The sequence below is a fragment of the Triturus cristatus genome, chromosome 3_2 (assembly GCF_964204655.1).
Source record: "Triturus cristatus chromosome 3_2, aTriCri1.1, whole genome shotgun sequence".
Lineage (NCBI taxonomy): Eukaryota > Metazoa > Chordata > Amphibia > Caudata > Salamandridae > Triturus > Triturus cristatus.
Window position 1 is genome coordinate 832,347,047 of NC_140584.1, and position 20,809 is coordinate 832,367,855.

Here is a 20,809-nt window from a genome sequence, read left to right on the forward strand (position 1 = left end):
TATGGGAGGGTCAGGACAGAGGGGTGGCTACACCCATGTCCTTTGTCCCGTTTCGTGCCAGAGCTGAGTGCCCCTGCAACCGGTTTGAGCTGGACTATGCACAGGGACACCAAATGTGCCCCCAGTGCAGACATCAAAACACTCTTGGAGTGCACCCACCCAGCCCCAATACACTAAAGCCTGTCTGGGAGGTGGGTACACCTCTCTGTGACAGGAAACCTATTGTCCAGGCCTCCCCTGCCGGTATTTTGTCCAGCAGCGGGAGGGCAGACTCGTGTCTGTGGCTGGCAGCATCCACTTTGTGATGCCAGGGTCTTTGAAGCTGGTACCGGGTGTACTGGTGCTGTCATGTTTCTCCCTATAGTACGGTGGAATCATACCTCCCAAACCAGTTACTGGTGTAGAGGTAGGATTCCAAAGTGTTTTACACCAAACACGACATGTTTCCATGCAGCCATTCCAAAGTTAGCATTTACAGCGAGGTTATAATGCACTTATGAGCATATGGTCTGGCTGCATCACAAACAACCCCGGAATAAAGGTTCCGAAGGCTGCAGAGGGGCTCTGCTCATGCATGGGCACCCTCTCACATAAAACCCAGCACCCTGCCTTCAGGATTGATAAGGCCTGCCATAGGGGTGACTGATAGGTTTATATGTGCAGTGATATGGAGAGATATAGGGAACCTATTTCTCAGTAAGGGGTGCATACACCACCTTACACAGGCTGCAGTAGCAGACGTGTGGTGTTTTATTTATTTATTTATTTGAAAAGTTTTATATAGCGCTGGCTAGACCCGGAGGTATCAGAGCGCTTTACATGAGGACAAGCATTGTTTCAGAGCCTAGTTACCAGTTACATAGTTACAAGTAACACCGTTTCAGAGCATAGTTACAAGTTGCTGGAGCGTAGTTACATGCATTAAAAACATATATGTAAGAGAAAAAGCAGGTAAGGTGAGAGATTCATGGGAGAGGGGATAGGAGCAAGGGAGGTAGACAAAGCATGAAAGAGGGAAAGGGATGGGGGAGGGTGAAAGAAACAAAACCGGGAGACAAGGAAAAACAGCGTCCAACGTCCGGTGTGCTGTGATCCCAGTGGAAATGGTGTCATTCCCTTACCTCTGTTTTGTGTGGCTCCCTTTACGCTGTGGACTCTCTCAAAGGGGTCTCTGAGACTCCGGGGCATACGTACTGGATCCCTCCATAACAAGGGGAGAGGGAGTGCTTTGGCAAGGGGCACCATGCCCACACCTTCGCTGTGTGGCTCCTATTGATGCTGTGGACTCTCTCAGAGGGGTCTCTGAGACTCCAGGGTATAAATGCTGGATTCCCCCCAACAAGGGGAGAAGGAGTGCTTTGGAAAAGGGCACATAGTTACAGAAGTTAGAGTTGTAAAAGTCCAATAAGGAAGAAACAGTTCCCCAGGAGAGGAAAGAGGGAAGGGGGTCAGGAGGCTGGGAAAAACCATTTGCGTTACATAAGCACTTTGGATTACATGAGTTACATATTAGATACAAACAGAGAACAAAATTGCAAATGTACAAGTTGTAAAGTCACTCAAGGAAGAGATACAAACGGAAAGCTCTAAAATCACATAGGAATGGTAGTAAGTACAAAGGTCTACTACATATACTAGTGGTTAGAGTTCTATATATACAAATAGTAAATTCACTCAGGATTACATTTTAACAGCGATTAGGCTTGGACAATTATATATTTCATATTTAGATATATATATATTTATGAGTTACAGAAGCATGGCTCAGGCATAGGGAAAAAAAACAGGTAAGGGGAGAGAAATTCAGGAGAGAGAGGAAAGGAATAAGGGAGGTAGAAAAGGGAGGGAGGAGGTAAGGGAGGGGGTGATGAGTGATGGGATCTGTTTTGTCCATGCAAATTCACTCAGGATTACATTTTAACAGCGATTAGGCTTGGACAGTTATATAATACATATTTACAGAGTAGTTTTATAACATATTTACAGAGTGTCATTTTGAATGGCTTCCCAGGGGTGGCATAATACATGCTGCAGCCCCTGGTAGGCCTCTGGGGTGCCTATGCCCTGGGTACATAGTATACCATATACTAGGGACTTATAAGGGCACCCCAGAATCCAATCTGGAGTGTACCTAAAGTATCAATTTTAGGGAGAAAGCAGATAGGCTGGGGTCCTGAATAGCAGGATCCCAGTCAGACTAAGTCAAAAACCAGCAAAACACCAGGAAAAAAGTGGGGGCAACCATGCAGTCAGATTCCACCTTCCTACATGTCCTGTAAGCATGGTCCACTTCTCTAGATAAGGATGAGTGGTCAGGTAGCAGGCCTTCAGTCCTAAATGGTATAGTGTAGATATAACCACCGTCTACCTCTTGTGCATGTAAGAAAGTGCTCTATTTGTGTCAGGTCTCTCAGGGTCGTTTCTTTCACTGTGGATGTTAGTGGATGTTTTTAAATAGTTTGTATGCTTATGTAGTAGATAGCAGATTTGAAACCTTTGAAGAACCCCAAGGTGAACTAGGGAAATACACAAAGAAAAAAAGGCCTAATACAGGTTTGAATGGTTGAATGTGTATGAAAATTGTGAACCTAACATTTTTGAGGAAATGCCGTTTAGTTGATAGTTTGATAGGTATGCAAGCATATTTGTGGCTCGAGGAAATCAAGAGTGATAAAATGTGCAAACCTAGTGTTTAATGTGCTTAAGGTTAGGTTAGAGATGTTTGAAAGAAATGAATTATTTCATCTGATTTATATTAAGCACATATTTAAGTTTGAAAGAAATGAATTATTTCATCTGATTTATGTTAAACACATATTTTAAAAAGAGTGAGGATTAATGAAATGGGGGTATCATATATAATTGAATAGTGTGAATCCAGATCTCTCCGACAAATATTTGTCAATCCAAACTGGAGTATAAATTCCAACCTCATACAGGGGCAAGTGTTGGTCATATTTCATGCATATGTGTGTTTGCTTAGGAGCACCTTTGCTTTCAGCCAGTCATGGGGTACGTTGGCAATCTAAAGGTCAGGGTGCACATTGGTATTTTGGTTGTGGGGCATCATGGTGTTCAGCAGAGCAGAGGACCAGTTGGCATAAGATTTGCCAGACTTCCAGGTGGCTTTTAGTAGTGTGTTGACCAGTTGCCAAGTTGGTGGTCTCCTGGTCAGGGAGCATACTGGTCTTTCGCTGATCCGGTATCATACTGATTGTTTACTGCTTTGGCTGCATGTTGGTGCTTTGCAGGTCAAGGGGAAGTTGGTCGTCCATAGGTCAAGTGGCCTGATGATCTGAAAGGATGTCTATCGGGGATAACAGTGGTGTTATTCTAGTCAGGAAATGTGATGGTGATCTGCCACTTAGCGAACATATTGTGCAGCTGGCATTTGGTGGTCTGCCAGTCACGTGGTGGTATTTAGTGTTCTCTGGAGTCAGGTAGCATGTCATTGGTCTGCTAACAGGTCATTAATTGTCTCTCGGTCATAAGCATATTAAGCGGCAATTAGCAAAGAGCACAGTAATGATCTACTCGTCGCTGGACAAATTAGGGGCCTGCTTGTCAGCAGACATAGTGGTAGTTAACTGGTCAGAGGGCATATTACTGGCCGTCCAGAGCACTTTACTAGTCTGCTAGTGACAATGTTGATGATCGGATGATCAGGGGACATATTGGTGATCTCCAAGAAGACACATTGCAGCATGTGCATCACATGGTACGTTTGTGGTCCGCTAGCCATATGGCACATTGGTGTTTATGTTGATGGTCTCTAGGTGGGCGTGATGGTCTTCCACTGATCACGGGCAGATTCACAGCTGCAGTTCCAGAGCACTGTGTCTCTTTAAATAGTTTCAGGGAAGTAATGGACAATACTGTGTGATTTCCTGTCAAGTAGTCCTGGACGTTCTCCAGTTTGCATAACGGTGTTTTTGTGAGAACATGTGAGAAATGCATGCGATTGCAAAACGTTTGCGTCTGGTGAATCAATGAACATCAGAAACTATAGGTAAGCAATGGGACCAATTGGAATAAAGGGGATGAGTAGGGTGCGTCGAGGGGGGTTGTAGGGGTAGATTCTTCAGTGGATGTTCATGATAAACGTCGTAGATGTCAGGCAACCCTCATGAGGAGTTTGACGGGAGTGATAAACCAGGTAAACAGAAGGGGGGGGGCGAAGGGGGCGGGTGTTATATTTCAGCGGGTAGACAGAGCAACATGTTCCCGATCGCATCCAATGTTTAACCGGACGTAGTGCAGGTCAATATTTGCTGAGAGGAGTAAAGTGCCTTCCCTCTCTCGTCGCTCACCTGGACAGGGGGAGGTAGCCGTGCAGCGTCGTGCCCAGGGCCTGTCCTGTGCCTCGGAGTCCCTTTCTGCTGCCCGAGAAGGACACAATCCCTGGGACACAGGTGAGAGGCGCGCGGGGTCTTCAGAGGAAGTAAGTGCGGATCTAGGGGGGGCATACCTTGCTCTCTCTGATGTGTAGACGGAAAGAAGGTGCCTCTCGGCGCCTCGCTTCGAGCAGCTAGGCCCCTCGTACACAACGAGCTTGGTGAAGGGGAGTGCGGCTTGGAGCTGCAGGCTCCCCGGAGAGGTCTTGTCTGAAAGCAATGACTAGCGCCCAGGGGGAGGTGCTAATTGACCCAGGTCAGCAGAACACTTGTCAAGTCCTGGAGAGTTATTTTATAAATCATTCTTTTCATTTTAGTTATTTCTACTCTTTCAGTTAGAATAAACGAAGACCCTCACCTCGAGAATTGGAAGCACGGTGTCCTGTTTACACGTCGAGATCTTGAAACTTAAAAAAGAAATCCAAACCAGTTTGTATTCACACACAAAAGCAGCTCTCGCTCGAAGGAGCCTTTTCTGTCCCCCAAAAGAAAGTTCCAAGAAGGCCTTACCTGAGCCCCAAAAGAAGACAGTTAAGGAGGGTCCTAGAAGAACTTAACTGCAAAAGGGTCCTGGGTGGTGGGTTCCATGAAGATTCAAATTCGGGGTTTACCTCAAAATCAGACACAGCTCAACAATGTAACTTCTGCTGAACCCCAAGAGAAGTGCAATTGTTTCCCTTAAAACAATATTCAAACGCTATCAGCAATCTACTAGCCCATTTCTGATACTAATATTGCTTCTTAGCACTGTGGGCCTTGTGGAAAGTTCTGGGCTTTCTTACTGATCAAGTCAGGATCACTGTGCATTGTTGTGTCTGGTTCACTGCGGACTTTGGAATATTGCTGGGTGTGACGGATGAAAAAGCCAGGACTATGTAATGTGTGTTTTTTACCTGGTCCACATTGTGTTGGAAGATTCTCTTTGATTCTAATTAAACTGAGATTCAGCCAGGTGGAAGCTGATGAAGTGAGTGTCAGGCAGCACAACTCTCTAAAACAGTACCAGGTACTGTTCACAGTTCTTATAAGCATTATACTCCACCTAGAAGTGTTAAATTTAAATTATACTGAAATGTCCTTTATCTGACTCACTCACTATAAGCGTGTGAAGGCTGGAATTTGTAAGGTAGAAGGCTTGGAACCTGAGTGGGCTAAGACCCCACCCCACCTTCAAGCCCGGGCTGGCTATTCTGCCATTCTGGCATATTCCTGGTGGGCTGCAGGCTAGGGGGTTAGGTTCAGAGCAGAATGGTCTGTCATGACTCAACAGTATGTCCATACCCCGCTCTAGTTGTGGCTTCCTGCAGTATGGGGCTGGTTTCGACATTTTTGTCTAGACAGACAGTGGTTTCCAGTCTGGCCCAGCCTCCATTTCAAACTGGTCCCAAGTGAATGAGAAATGTCCTTATTAGGCACTAGGCATGTACAGGTGTGCATCACATTGTGGCTGAATCTCTGTAGAACGAGTCCCGATCCAAGCACAAGACCACGTTTTTCAGGTATGGAAATGTCTGGTGTCGCACTGTGAACTGAGCACATACTGGACCAGCACAGCCCCCTCCAGTAGCATGTCAGTGGACTGAGCCCCTATCAAGGCAAAGGGCACATTTTTCCAGGTGGCTCCGAGTTGACTGAGCCTCTCAACCAGCACTTTGCAGGTGTGGGACAGTCAAGTGTCCTTCCATTGATATATTTTCGAGTTGGGTGAAGTGTCTGTTAACAGAGAAGCTTCCTTGAGTAGTTAGCCACAGGCAGACATTCCTACCAGGGTGACAGGCGCTGTCATCAAGCACGCATGCTTAGAGTCCTTGACCCTAGATAAAATATCCCATATCCCGGGTATGATCAAAATGCAGCAAAAGCACTGTTATATTATGTAGACTTTTTATATACCTATGTATGCCATCCTAGGATCGTCTTAAAGCGCTGAGGAAGGCAGCAGCGAGTGAAATGAGAACCCAAGAAGGGAGGGAAAGAACGAACATGATGGACTGAATGAATGAGGGCCCGTGTGCATGAAGTGGTCTTTCTGAAAATGTTAGAATCTCACCGTGTGACGCAGATGATCTCAGGTGTCTAACCAGCAGGTAGAGAGGGAATGAGCAGAGCAGGTTAAAGGGGGCAGCAGGAGAGCACCAGGCACCAGGCTGCAAGAGGTGACTGGAGCTACTAGACAGCGACAGAACTGTCTCTGCAGCTGCATCTCAGAACTGACACCTCTAGGGATCAATGCCTTTGACAACAAGGGTTCCTTCGATGTTCACTTAGAAAAGGCACATGCTAAGGGACAATAAATGCATGGACAAACAGGTGGCAGGCACCAAACTAAGGAACTAGAGGTGGACCAACAACAGCGGGGGAACAAGTAACAATATTTATGCAGAAAGTAATTATCAATGGTCAATACATCATAGTTTGTAATCCACAAGGAGCTTGTGAAGAGTGTGAACAAACAAATGCTGTGAAAAAAACAGAATAATATAAAATCAGTGCATGAGGACATTTCCGGCTGTACGCATCGTGTAAACAAATCGCGCCATAACTAAACATCCAGATATAAGAAGTGTTGAGGTCTAAGTTCTGTCTCCAAGTATGCTGGTCTTAGGATGGTTAAGGTGATGGATAGTCCAAGCATAGATGCGAGTTTAAGAAGCTTTATTCGGGTTAAGTTTCAAGATATGAGTGAAGCTTCCCCACCCGACCCCTCCCCACCAGGAGCCTGGTGTTGTCAGCTGAGCTCCCAAACAAATGATTTCTCTCAGCTGAACTGGTGGAAATCCCCATGACACATACATGCTTCATGACATCACTTAGATTGGAACACAGACAGATGCCCCTCCCTCGCAAGCTCTATGTGATGCCATTGCAAACCATTCCGAATAAAAAGTTAATTTGATCTACGACAAATTTCCTGGAGCAAGTGACCAATTGGGAGTAGAATCCCAGTGCTTCCCCTCTAATGTTGTGGGTTCGGGAATACTAGAGAACTTTGTACCCCTTAAGGCTGACTCCGTCTGTGAAATGCTGAAGACTACCAAATCAGGGTTCTCTTTATGTGTTGACATTTTTTATTGAGTTTTACAATAAAATACATGGTAATAACAAAGGTAAAGGAACAACAATAAGGGTTCTCTTTAGACATAGTGCTAGCCAAGATCTCAGCAATGGCCAGTCAGCTCGCCCCCACCATCTGCTCTCGATCAAACCTTTCTACGAGCTCAGGTAGGCTTACACTGGATTGGAAGGCTGCACAGGTCATTTCCATTCATAAGAAGGTCACTCTCCCTGGCTCTGACCTGTCGAATTACCTCCCTATCTTGCTTATCTCCCTGATTAGTAAACTGCTGGAAATACACATTAATAAACAACTTATGGAGAATTTAGAATCCAACAGTTTCCTAGATTCTTCCCAATCTGGCTTTGGACCCATGCATAGCACAGAAACTGCTCTCTAAGCAGTAACGGATTACATCAGAAGTTCCCAAGATGCAAATCAGCCTGCTCTGTTAGTGCTGCTTGATTTGTTGGCAGCCTTCGATACAGTGTCCCATCATAGATTGCTCCAGAAATTAAAAGAGATGAGTATTCAGGGCGTCGCCCTACAATGGTTTGTGAGTTTTCTAACTCATCGAACCCAGACCATCAATTTAGGGCCCTTCAGATCCCGCACATTAGAGCTCAACAAGGGGATGCCTCAAGGCTCTTGTCTGAGCCCCACATTATTTAACATCTATGTGGCCTCCCTTGCCAAAACTATCAGATCTTCTGGATTTACTCCCCTCTCATATGCGGATGACAATCAACTTCTCATCTCCTTCAATAACGATTTACATACTACCAAAGCACGCTTCTCTGAGGGTATAAATTTCCTCTTGATCTGGATGACTCAGAAATTTCTCCAGCTGAATACGAGCAAGACGGTTATTATGCTCTTTGGTAATGCCCAACTACTCTGGTCCCCAGATTGGTGGCAAACTGACTTGGGTATAGCCCCTACCTCTAAGTCTTCAGTTAAAAATCTGGCGTTTGCCTGGACCAGTCTCTCACTACGAAAGATCAGATAGTGGCTACCCATGGCACCTCCTTTCATATGATGAGTCTGTTGCACAGAATATTCCCTTTACTACCAATTTCAGTCTGGAAACCCTACTACAGACACTAGTGGCCAGCTGCCTAAACTACTGTTATGACGTTTTGGCAGCCACTAGCGAGTCTCTATTAAACAAACTCCAAGTTATCCAAAAAGCAGCGGCTTGCCTCATTCAGAATTTGCCAGCCAAACCAGCCATTCTCCCCCTTTTACACTCACTCCACTGGCTTTCCATACACAACAGAATTATATTTAAGATCTGCTGCAGAGTGCACAAATCATTGAACGGCAGAGGACCCAGATATGTGACAAAGAAACGTATTTCGTACCTACCAAGCAGACCTTTGCGGTCGAGGCCGAGATCTCTTCTCACTATTCCTGCGTTAGGAAAACATGCTCTGGGGGTAAAGCTTTCTCCTATTGGGCCCCTTTATATTGGAACCACCTTCCCATCTACGGAAGTGTATAGACCACTTTCATTTTAGGAAGCTCTCTCAAAACGGAACTTTTCAGATACTAATGCTGCTTGCCTGTGGCACCTTGAGGCGCTGAAATACCCCTTCTGGGGTGATTCACGAGCATTATAAATTATATTAACATAACTATATATTAACATACCCAAAACTGCACACTGCATTGGACTACCATAACAGCTGGGTAATCACCATGACTGAAATCGTAGGTTTTGAAAAATCTGAGTATTGTTGAACGGACGAAGAAGCAAAATCTTTGTGAAAGAGAGTGAGAGTGTCTGAAGGTCATACTTCTTTTTTTGTTGCAAAAGCGGAGTTTAATAATGCATCTTAACTAGAGATTCGTAAATCTATGCATTATTTTAGTCAAATATCTTATATTGTTCACGATCTTTGATAGTGATCAAATCCTCCATCAAAATGATGCCTAGGTGCTGATTATAATCGGCCAGAAACAACCATAGGAAGAGCACTTATGATGGCCAGTTTTAAAGGATGATCTAATGAAGAGTTCACCTCATGCTCAGCCTTTTCATCAGCGATTTAAGGCATTATTTCTCTACACTCAAAAGGTCAGGGGGAAGCTTGGATACACTACAGGAACTGGTTTAAGGGACAGCCAAATCTTCTCCACTCAACAACAAGCACTGGCAAAGCCAATCGGTCTGGATATTTTAAAGGCCAAAGTGCTTCTTAGTTGTTTGTTTAATTTGGGTGTTGGTTGTGTGCCTGTGTCATTGGGTAACTGTGAAAATAAGTTTGCTGCTGGCAGATGAGCGAGTGCATGGATGGATGAAAGAATGAGTGACATGGCTATGTGTCTGCATGTGTGCATTTTCTATGTGCTTGAATGGATGGGAGGCTGGATGAAAGGTTGGGCGTATGGATGGACATACAAAAGGTACAGCAATCTTCTAAGCTGAACTTTCACAGAGTGGGTGCCCACTCCCAGGACATAGCTGTTTCCCTGCCCACACCAGCGCAGGCAGGGATAACCTCTGTTTTCTCTGGCTTATCGGAAGCATTTTTAAATCTCCCGCCAAGCAGGAGCAAACATCAAGATCGCTTAAAAAATGCTCCCACCCGCTGGGAGCGGACTTTAGATCTAAATCCCCAGATCTAAGTATATGGCCCGCTTAGATGCGGGGAGCCTGCTGGGGCCTTGGGGCTCCTTCCTTTGGCCCCCAAGTATAGTGTGGTGGGTGCCCTGGGTGGGTACCGGGGCACCCACCATATGTTTGCTGGCCCCCAGGGAATAGGTCCCAGGGGCCGATATTTGACCGGGGAGGGGGGGCCTCGTCCCCTCTCCCCCTTGAATATGGTGCCAAGTCTTGGGGGATGGGTCCCGGGGGCCGAAATCCGCCTGAGAAGGGGAGGGGCACCTACGCCTCCCCCCTTGAATATGGTTCTAGGCTCTAGGGATGGGGTTCAAGGGCCGAAATAGACCCGGGGAGCGGGGTTCACGTGCTCCCATCCCCCTTCAATATGTTGCCGGGTTCCGTGGGGGGGGGGCGGTCCCCAGGGCAGAAATAGGCCCAGGGAAGTGGGCTGCATGACCCCTCTCCATAACAGTTTTGCTGGGCCCCGGTTGATGGTATCCCCAGGACCGAAATCAGCCTGGAGAGGAGGCTGCCTTCCCCCTTCAAAACTGCACTGGGCTCTGGGGGATGGGAACACATGCCCCCCTGCATAAAGATTGCAGTTGGCCCCATGGGATGAGGTCCCTGGGCCTGAAATTGGCCCGGTGAGGGGGCCGCCTGCCCCCCTCACCATAAAAATTGCTCATTGACCCAGGGGATGGGATCCCCGGGACTGAAATCAGTCAGGGAATGGTTTAATAAAGAGCACTGGGACTGGAGTCCCAGGGGCCAGGCCCAATGGTTAACTGCGCGCGGCTGAAGGCTGTGTACAGCGTGGGGTTGGCGTTATAGGGGGGTTTTGGCAGCAGGGCCTCATGAGAGTTTCAGTGTTTGCAAACAGAGTGGTACAGAATGAACTCTCTCCATAGAGTAAACACTGTTTACAGTACTCAGTTATTTACTGCTAGCAACTTAATTTCTTAATGTAGGGCCGGAGTTATGTCGAGTTTGATACAGATAAAAGCTGTCCGTAGTAGGACATTTGTTTTGGGTTGACATTCAATATGTTGGCTTTCTCTGAACAGCTGTATACAGATTGAACACCGTACTCAAAAAGGGTTTCCCATATATTTTTAGTTTATTGTTAATGTGAACTATGCTATCTGTAAAGTGTATGCTCTAGGGTCAATGTTGCACATAATGCTTGTTTTCAACACCTGAAAAGTTTCAGCGCTCCGTCAATAATCTCCTTGTGTTTGCTTTGTCCTCCCTAAGTTGGCAGGGTATGCCCAGACGTGGGTCCCTTGCTCACTTTGCCACTGGATTCAAGCTACCCTGTCTGATGAGGGGTGTTACCCCGAAACCACTCTCAGGATGCTTGTTTTCGGTCTGGGAAGACATGGCTTTGGCAGTTCGGTCTGGACTGTTCCCATGAGGCACAGGGTCAAGACTGATTTGCATATAGCTGTGTCTGAAGTGGGGTGGCGAAGTGACCTACAGAATGTTGATGGATTCAACACAGATCGGTGACTGGGGGTGAGTGTCTGAAAAGTTTCAGCGTTCCGTCCATCATCTCCTTGTGTTTGCTTTGTTTTCCCTAAGTTGGCAGGGTATGCCCAGACAAGGGTCCCTTGCTCACTTTGCCACTGGATTCAAGCTAGCCTGGCTGATGAGGGGTGTTACCCCAAAAACGGTCCCAGGATTCTTGTTTCCGGTCCAGGGAAGACATGGCTTGGCAATTCGGTCTGGACTGTTCCCATGAGGCACAGGGTCAAGACATATTTGCATATAACGGTGTCTGTACTGGGGTGGCAATGTGAGCTAAAGTATGAAGATGGATTCAACACAGATCTGTGACTGGGGGTGAGTGTCTGAAAAGTTTCAGCGCTCCGTCCATCATCTCCTTGTGTTTGCTTTCTTCACCCTAAGTTGGCAGGGTATGCCCAGACGTGAGTCTCTTGCTCACTTTGCCACTGGTTTCAAGTTAGCCTGGCTGATGAGGGGTGTTACCCCGAAACCGGTCCCAGGATCCTTCTTTTGATCCAGGGAAGACATGGCTTGGCAGTTCAGTCTGGACTGTTCCTATGAGGCACAGGGTCATGACTGATTTGCATATAGCTGTGTCTGAACTGGGGTGGCGAAGTGAGCTAAAGAATAATGATGGATTCAACCTAGATCTGTGACTGGGGGTGAGTGTCTGAAAAGTTTCAACGCTCCGTTTATCAGCTCACGGAACAGGCCAGATATAGACGTAAAACTACTTTAGTGTCTGGCTCGTCCCAGTTTTTTGCTTATCAAAATCCGGTCACCCGAACATAGACACATGCATTGTTTATAGGCATGGGAAGATTAAGTGATCTGCCCAGAATCACAGAATGTTGAGTCGACACAGAGACTCAAACCGATTTCCCCAGTTCCACAATCGACAGGTCTGACCATAACGCCACATCCTCAGTGGAGGGAAGGAGTGTGGCAGGTAGAGACCACATAAGCTCAGCGCGTTGTGGGCTCGAGGTTCCAACAGGACCTCGAGCTGAGCCAAAGACAGGCTTCAGGCCCCAGCCTGGCTCTAGCTTTCAGTGGTTTTCACACCATTCATAAAATATTCAATGGGTGGTGCTATACTCTTGCCGGCTTATTTAGATTTGACAACAAAAGATCAAACCTCTGCTGGAGAGGCTGTGAAAAGCAGGGAACACCTCTTGTTTTGTGGTCCTGTCCACACCGATGATGTGTTGGAGAGAAAATGCCTTGTTACAGGTGTGCCCTCTCTAGATGCCCTTCAGTGATACTACTCAGCCCCCCTCAGAAGGCATTCATCCACCAGAAGGAACTAAGAGGACGCTGGTAGCCTTCTGATCATTGGCTGCAAAACGTGCTATGCTATCTTTATGAGGGGAGACTGAGGTAACCGAATAAAATAGGTGGTTTCTGAAGATTCCTGGACTCCTGAGCAAAATGCATAATGCATGAAAAATGATGGCGCATGGTTGTATGGCATAGAATGACATAAGTCCGTAGGTGGGAGGCAGATGTGTTTGGGGGTATTTACTTCTTTAGCAACAAACTGAGGCCAACTGCTTATTAATGTGGCTTTGTTGTGTGAAAAAATGCTAATAGAATTATTGAAACTTAAGAGGGGTGGGGGGTGGTTTTAGAAGCACAGACGGAGCTTGGGAAGGTACGATGTGGTACTCACAGTTGACAGAATTAGCTGGTAGTTCTTCTGTGGTTTAACGAAAAAGGATGCCGCTCCCCACCCCCCAGAGACTGTGTTTATGGAAACCCAATCCTATCATTTCTCACAGATATTCATAGGCCTTGGGCTGGCCAAATAGTGTATATTTTGACAATGGCTGTTATCAGTAATTTCACTCAGTGCCTTCAAACGTTAGAATTTGTATCGAATGTGTAGTTTATTTAATGTAGACTGTTTTTGTTATATTAATCCTTTATTTCCGATTCCGCATAGAATCGTATGCTCAGTGCGGCCTTTAGCATAGGTGAGCTGGGCCAAGGCTCAGGACGCCAATATTCTGAGGGGCTCACGGAGCTGCGTGCATTAACCCCTTGTGTGCGCACAACGGCTCCCGGCCGTCGTGCATCACGGTGGGCGTGTGCGCACGACGGCCGGGAGCCCACCACCACCCGCCCACCGTTTATTTCTCCCGCACAGCGGGGGAAATAAACCCGCACACAAGGGGTTAAGGTAATGCCCCTGTCATCTTGCTCCAGCCTTGTCCCTGACCCTGAATGCTCGTTTGCGTCTGGTTTGCATGCCAAGTTAAAGTGGTTTTAATCCATTATCACACCATGGGCAGTGTTTTTTTACACCCCATTACCCTCCGCCGCCCCTTAAACACTCCCTCGTTGCTCTCCCTTCACCCCCCTCGTTGACACATGTAGTAAACTACTACTCTACTATTAACCACTGTACTGCTCTCTTGGAATGTTTCATGACATCATAGAATGCCTGAGTGCCTCTCTGTGTTTAGAGCGTCAGCTGGTCAACCCAGGCTGAGCAGCTAGGAACCTGCTCCTGGTGGGGCTGCATCTGTACCTTCTATCTTCTCCTACTCACCTATCCTCGAACCAAGCTACAGTAAAGGATTATTCTATCGATACAGCTGGACTGTGTATCTTCCTTTACCACATTTTGGCGACGATCTGGAACCTACACGTGGAGTAAGGAGGAAGGACAACTAAGGAACCGAAGGACAAGGAACTAAGGACATTAAAGACTTTCAAAACTTGTATTGAAACTCACAAGACACGCCCTGGTCAGCCCCACAAGTGTCCTGTACCATCTGGACAGCCTTCAGCCTGGGCGTTTGTCTTCGCATTACTGAGGAACCTGCTGTCACCTGGAAGACTTCTACAGTGAACAGTCTCTCCAGCAACAAGCCTCTCATAGGCGCAACAGGTGCGTACACCTAGCGGTGTTCCCCTGCTTTATTTGAGCCCCCAACCCGCATGTAAGTCTCGGAGTCCGACCGCAGCTTCCGTCTACACCCTTCGTGAACAATGTCTGCACTGTCTACAGTGGGGGCCCCCTGGTGTCTTGAGCGAGACTGGTCTATTGGACACTGAGGAGCCTGAATTTTCACAGCGACTAGCCCTGAGGAAAGCGGCACCACCTGAGGAACTGGCCAATCTACTTGTCTTATGAGGAGCGACATCCTGCGTGAGTGTGTGCCCATGTTTGCGGGGGCGGAGACCGTGTATAGTGCGGTGAGTGTGCACACCTTATTTTTGCTCGTTTGGTTGTTTAGAGGGGGTGGCATTGCCCTATGTCAGTTGAACCGCTGCAATTCAAATACCTCTCGAGCTCTCACCGCGCACATACATTCAACGTGCGCAGACTTGCCTTAGTATCATGCCTTCAAGCTACCTTCTGTGACGTCCGCCTCCTCTTCGAGCTCCTTGCTGCGGTGGACGCTTTGGTGCATGCTCCTGCCGCCAGCCACCCGGCACAGCGTCAGGGATGCGTGACGCCATTTTGTGTTTGGAGTTTCTCTCCTTCTTGGCAATCTTCATTGCGGTGTATATTTTTTGCCAACCCCGTTGCCAATAAAGTTTGCGGACACCAAAATCACCTGGTCAGCTCCAGTAAATTGCCTGGTGAGTCACACAGTTCTCTCCAGCAGTCAACGGCCGGTGCGGCAAGAAAAGGGGAGGACGTTGCGCAGTTGATGAAGAGGAAATGGAACTTTTGGCTCATGATCAGGTGTGTGACCCAGGATGGACCTTCGAACGTTGTGGCACTTCATTTCAAAGGCGGAGTTCAGCGAATGCTCACTGAAGGAACTCAAGTATTGTATCTTCACTACACCGCATTGTATGCTGGTAGCTGCGGAAAGCCTTGTGTGGAGACCTCGGGTGAGAGACCGCTCACCGGAGCCTAACAATTTCTCCTTGATTATAATGCCTATACTCATATTGCATTTTCTGTATTGGTGTGTAAGCGGTGGGGGCACTCAGTACATCAATTCACTTCGTAACATAGGTTCTTGAACGGGCGTTTAGTGCCCCAGTGCTCCATCTCAGTTTTCATGAAAAGTGTGTTGTGAGACTAAACATAGAGGGCCCGATTCACAGAACTAACTTAAGACAAAATCCTAAACTTACAACCATTTTCGTATTCACAGAAGGCACTTACTCATTTTGGTATTCACAGAAGACACTTACTCACTTCGGTATACACAGAAGTTAGGAGTCCTAACTTTAGGACTCCTAAATGCCTTCTGTGAATACCGAAAGTCTTAAAATTCGAATTTTTCTCAGTTTGGGAGTCCTAAAGTTAGGACTCCTAACTTTACTACTACTAAACTGAGAAAAATCCTAATTTTAAGGCTTTCGGTATTCACAGAAGGCATTTAGGAGTCCTAAAGTTAGGAGTCCTAACTTTACTACTACTAAATTGAGAAAAATCCTTATTTTAAGACTTTCGGAATTCACAGAAGGCATTTAGGAGTCCTAAAGTTAGGAGTCCTAACTATACTACTACTAAACTGAGAAAAATCCTAATTTTAAGGCTTTCGGTATTCACAGAAGGCATTTAGGAGTCTTAAAGTTAGGAGTCCTAACTTCTGTGAATACCGAAGTGGGTAAGTGCCTTCTGTGAATACAAAAATGGTAGTAAGTTTAGGATTTTGTCTTAAGTTAGTTCTGTGAATCGGGCCCAGAGTGTGTTTAGTACTCCAATTCAGTCATGGTGTTGTTTTAAGGGTTAGTACCCTCCGCTATACCCTATTATGGGGAGGTTGTAGTTTTCAGTTTTCCAGGGTGAGTACCCTGTGGTGTACCCTATTTAGGGGAGGTTGTAGTTTTCAGCTTTCCAGGGTGAGTACCCTGTGGTGTACCCTACTTAGGGGAGGTTCTGATGTTTGTGGTTAGTCTATGCCCCATATCAGTTCCCAGAGTGAGCACCCTGCGGTGTAACCTTCTAGGTTTACCCTACTTAGGGCAGGTTCTGTTGTTTGTGGGTAGTCAATGCCCCATATCAGTTTCCAGGGTGAGTTCCCTTTCCAGGGTGAGTACCCTGCGGTATACCCTTCTAGATATAGCCTTCTGAGGGGAGGTTGTGTTGTTTGTGGGTAGTCAATGCCCCATATCAGTTTCCAGGGGGAGTACCCTGCGGTGTACCCTCCTAGGCTTACCCTGCATACGGGAGGTGTACCCTTCTAGGTTTACCTTACGTAGGGGAGGTTGTATTGTTTGTGGGCAGTCAGTGCCCCAAACCAGTTTTTCAGAGCGCGAACCCTATGGTGTACCCTACTTAGAGGAGGTTGTGTAACTTCCAGGGTGTGGACCCCTGTGTACTCTTCCTGTTATCTAAGGTGACTCATACCCTCTGGGGTACTCTTCTCTTGGGGATGTTGTTTTTCAGTCCCACGGTCAGCACCCTCTGGTGTACCCTTTATGGGGAAGTTGTAAGGTCGGTTAATCCCCACCTTTGTTTTCCAGGGTGACTACCCTGTGGTGTACCCGCTTACAGGGAGGTTGTGGGGGTGACCACCCTTCTCTATTGCATTGGGTTTTTTTCCACCTAAGTCTTGCCTTGTTCTCTCTTTTTCCCTAAGGGAGGGGGATGGGGCGTGTAGTAATTATATTTGCAATTTTAATGTATTCAATGATTTTTGCATTTTAATGCATTTCTTTTCATGCCAGTGGTATTCCAGATACCTCTTGTGCTACACCATTAGATATTTGCATCTCAATGTGTTTCCTTTCATGCTAATATTATTTCTGAGGTATCTTCTCTTTCTTCCTACTGTCGTTCCCCAAGGAAGGAGGATGTGTAGTAAACTACTGCTCTACTATTCACCACTGTACTGCTCTGCTGGAATGTTTCATGACATCATAGAATGCCTGAGTGCTTCTCTGTGTTTAGAGCGTCAGTTGGTCAACCCAGGCTGAGCAGCTAGGAGCCTGCTCCTGGTGGTGCTGCATCTGTTCCTTCTATCTTCTCCTACTCACCTATCCTAGAACCAAGCTACAATAAAGGATTATTCTATCTATTCAGCTGGACTGTGTATCTTCCTTTACCACAACACACACCAGCAAAACCACCATCAGCATTAGGCAGCTACGCTTTCGGTAATTGAGGTGCGCTTGGGAGGTCCGGAGTTCGGGTTCAGGGTCCAGTCACTGCCCTGCCACGACCTAGCCCGTGAAAGGCTCCCCCTGCCACCTCATTTAATTCGCTAGCATCAGCAAGGGCGTCAAATGTCTCTCGCCCAGGCCGCTATCTTAACAAAGGCTGGCACTGCGAATTCTCAAGTGGAATTAGCTGGGGATGAACTACACATAGGATCGCAACGTGCCCTCAATGGAGAGTTTACGTAAATCTGTCAAATATTCCAAAGCAATTCACACAAAAGTGTGTGAGACCGACTGTAAGCTGGAATGGTGGCACCAAGATGCGGGCTGGAGTGCAACTGAGACTCTGCTAGCACTCTGCCGCTCTCTTCTCCATGACCTGCAATTCCAGTCACACACAGACACGTCACACTCACTCACTCTCCTTTATGTGAGTCAAATAAACACACTGCTCAATTTAGGTGCTGAAGGCCCACAGATTACCCATGCTGCTTACTCACATTATAAGCCATAGACTTGAATGGCCTTGGTGCTAGGAACCGGTGCTAAGGCAACCTTCTAGAACTGATGCACAGCGACACCTCAGAGGCCACTAGATTCCACAATAGGCCATTACACTGACTTGTTGCCTGGAGAGTAGGAGTGCACAAACTGCAAAATATAATTTTGCCACGAAGTAATTACCTTATGAGGATATCTCCACTCATATTGAGAAAGGACACTTCCTCTGAAGAGATTCCAATTATCTGAGAGCTCCCAAATTAAAGAACGCACTTCTACAACCAAAAACCTTTCTCAAGGTGCTGGTCTACATCATAGCATTGCTACCCCTTTGAGGATGAGGGACCCTTAGAATTATAACAATACAATGCATGCAACATAATAAAGACAGTGACACTCTTTGTGGATAAAATATGTCACAAGTTTATTGAATACACAATTTTGGTTTAAGAGCTTTAGCCGTCTGAAGAGAGCCAATTCCTCTTGAGGAGTGACTTACTTCTCTGAAGGGCACCTTGTCCGTCTGGAGATATCTCTACCCCCTTTGAGAGATGCTTACCCTTGTGAAGAGGCCTTTTGAGGAGCAACCTCCCCTCTAAAGATAGCCTGGCACTGGTTGAGAGGGACATTCAGAATCAAGGGACATTTCTGGGAAGATCACATTTCCTCTGAGGATAACCCTATCCTTTTGCACAAGTCCTGTCTTTCTGAGGAAAGCCGCGTCCATCAGAGATAATCCTGGGCTTTCTGTAAGGATCTCCACTCCTATGAAGAAACTACTTCTCTTATGAGAAGATCCCACCCCATCTGAGAGTCGCACATATCAGAAGAAAATGAGTGAGTGAGAACAATTAAAGATTTCACCTATACAAACATACGTTTATTTTTAAGGTGATGTTCTGCATTATATGCCTCAGGATTAGAAAACAGCTAGTTCCTAAACATAAAGCAAAGAAAGGAGGATTGAGGTGGAGTGTATTGGGAAGAGTATTATAAAGGCTACATGCCAAATAGCCCACATGAAGTCCACCCATGGTGGTCAACTGAAAAGGGGTCTGAGTAAGCAAGATATGGCTGCCCAACTGGAACAGCCAGGATAGATGATGAGAAATTATTTCTTACAACAAATATTTGGGAGCACCTTCACAAATGTTCTTATGTAATAGGGAGAGAACCTTCAACCCAATTTTGCCATCATCATGAAACCAATGTAAGCCTTCCTGGCTGTTGTAACGTCTTCGTTAATTTATTCCTTGATCAAAATAAACTCCAGCATTTTGGGCTTCCTGAAACTTGTAGATCCAACTTTTCTCTGAATGACATTCCTTAAAATATTTGATTTGTGAGTTTACTGTGGCATTGACCAAGAGGGTATGGTGGTTTAGAGAAACAGAGTCTATAATCTTTCTTAGACAACCTAAGGTTTTTGAAGACATTGTTGATTAAGGCTCTTCTCCGTCTGTAAAAAAAAACCACACGGTTTTATAGACACAAATGTAACCACAAGAGCATGACCAAAGAGTGACAGAGGAGGGAAAGAGGGTAAATCTTTATCCAAACTTGGGTTCTAAACATAATGAAGTCAGATTTGGGCCTTAATGCTAGGGCCAGCCAACTGTAAAAAGAACCAAACTTTAATATACTCCATGCTAACTAAAGGAATCTCAAACCTTAATCATAAGTTGTGTCTTCTGATTAAGGATGCAACTGCAGGTGATACTTAACAATGTGATCCGTATCTTTAACTCCAACAACCACCTAAAGGCACATGACTGGAAAATTGACTGCATCGAGAAATGTTAGATCACTTGGAAACCTATCTCATTCAAAAATGATCCCTATCCTATAAAAAGAACCACCTCCTTCTGAAAAGATATCTACCTTTCTCAGGGAGATTCTACCATCCCAAAAGGAACATTACAATACTTGGAAAGACCTGCCCCTCTTTAAAAAAAAAAAAGTCCCATCTCATGCCCTACAGAAGCATCACCTGATTTAATTGTAGATAGTCTTGCAGGCAGTGTGAGAACTTCCTCTTCTGCAAGAACCTTGTCTTTCAAAAGAGAATTTGGCCCTTCTGTAGAGTACCCTCTCTTTTTCTCACCATCACAAGCATGTATAAGTAAGCAGCATATTGTTTACACAGACACTACAGGTTAACCTACTGAAACAACCAGAAATCAGATTGTGATCTGTACTGGAATCCCTGAGACCAGGTTGTGAAGGTAACCCAACACCTACAATGATGCAAGGCCGCTCCAATGGCAGAATGCGCACTACACAAGTGTTTGCACATAACATCTGCTATATCAGAAAGACTGTCTTTTGTAGGAGAGCCAGTACTTCTGAGAAGATCCATGCCATTAAAGAAAGCTGTGTTCTCTAAAGAAACCATGATTCTTCAGACAAGAATCATGCTCTGCTGAAGAGATAAATCTCTTCCAAGTGCATAGCAGTACCGGTGAAAGTCAGAGCCATTTGTTGCAACTGTCCGATCCTGTATTTTTCAGTTCTATGGTAACATTCCCTCCTATTTTCATCTAGAGGTCTCCGGACTCAAAGTCCACACAGGCACCAGCTTTAGATTCCTACCAAGAAGAGGAGTACTGACAGATACACTGTTTACTCTACACCTGGGGGTGATGTTTGTACCTCTGTAGTAAAATTAAA

The 20,809-nt window shown here is 46.0% G+C and overlaps 1 protein-coding gene across 1 annotated transcript in view; it reads left to right on the plus strand.

The window, feature by feature from the left end:
- Positions 1 to 4,247: 4,247 nt before the first annotated feature.
- SERPINF2 (serpin family F member 2) overlaps positions 4,248 to 20,809 on the plus strand; it is a 248,280-nt gene continuing 231,718 nt past the window's right edge. The window contains exon 1 of the mRNA XM_085649072.1: positions 4,248 to 4,412. The gene's annotated coding sequence lies outside the window, so the exon portion shown is untranslated. The remainder of the gene's footprint in view (positions 4,413 to 20,809) is intronic.